The following is an 837-nucleotide window of genomic DNA, read 5'->3' as shown; positions in this document are numbered from 1 at the left end:
TTTCTTGGCTCTTCTTTTCTTTAAATCCTGTTTGGTTTGAGAGCAGCTCAAAGGTTTTTCTTCAGTTTTAATATGATTTCTCTCCTCAACTTCACTTGATTCTTCATTCTCCTAATTTTCTTCATTTAACTCTGAAATAAAAGTAAAAATGGTTTATTTTCAGTTAATTGTAAAAGGAGACAAAAATGAACCCTGATGTAAACATATATATATATATATATATCTCTTTTTGATGATTTTATAAATTATGTCTCTGAAACTTTAACTATTTGTAAGTATTATAGACACAAATCCCATGTTTCTACAGGAAGAACTATTACATATGTTTGATCAACAACAAAATTATCTAACATACATGAATTTTATTTAAAAAAAGTACACATATCATAGAAAGTCTCTTCCCAGGTAGCCAAAAAGATCTGGCCCGATAACGGCCCAAATCCGGCAAGCCGGAAGAAATAACTCGGGCCAGATGCGGTTGCCGGACTCGTGTGAATCACGGGAATGAATGACGCGCCAGAATCGGCCCGAATACGCTGGCCCGAGTCCGGGTGCCGAAACTGAGCCGACACTGCCGGCATCAGGCCACAATCACGCCAGCATAGATTATACAATTAGCCTGTACTGGCCCGATTCTGGATTCCAAATGGAAATGTATATGAAATACAGACCTATATTTATTTCATTAATAATAACAACAAAATTTTCCAAAGCAATATTAGCTTGTTTGCTAAATTAAGTAGGCTACTTGGATTAGTAGCCTATAACTGTTATTGAAATTAATTAGTTCACTAAAAACTACAAAAAATGTATTATTAAAGACTTCGTAGTTTTAAT

General features: G+C 34.5%; 1 long non-coding RNA gene across 1 annotated transcript in view; it reads right to left on the bottom strand.

The window, feature by feature from the left end:
* Window positions 1–28: 28 nt before the first annotated feature.
* LOC107654435 (uncharacterized) overlaps window positions 29–837 on the bottom strand; it is a 2,731-nt gene continuing 1,922 nt past the window's right edge. The window contains exon 2 of the long non-coding RNA XR_001630334.1: window positions 29–131. This is a non-coding gene — a long non-coding RNA (uncharacterized LOC107654435). The remainder of the gene's footprint in view (window positions 132–837) is intronic.

Source organism: Sinocyclocheilus anshuiensis, unplaced genomic scaffold, assembly GCF_001515605.1.
Source record: "Sinocyclocheilus anshuiensis isolate Anshui unplaced genomic scaffold, SAMN03320099.WGS_v1.1 scaffold3542, whole genome shotgun sequence".
Classification (NCBI taxonomy): Eukaryota; Metazoa; Chordata; class Actinopteri; order Cypriniformes; family Cyprinidae; genus Sinocyclocheilus; species Sinocyclocheilus anshuiensis.
The sequence above is the reverse complement of the archived record's forward strand: the minus strand, read 5'-3'. Positions and strand labels throughout refer to the sequence as shown.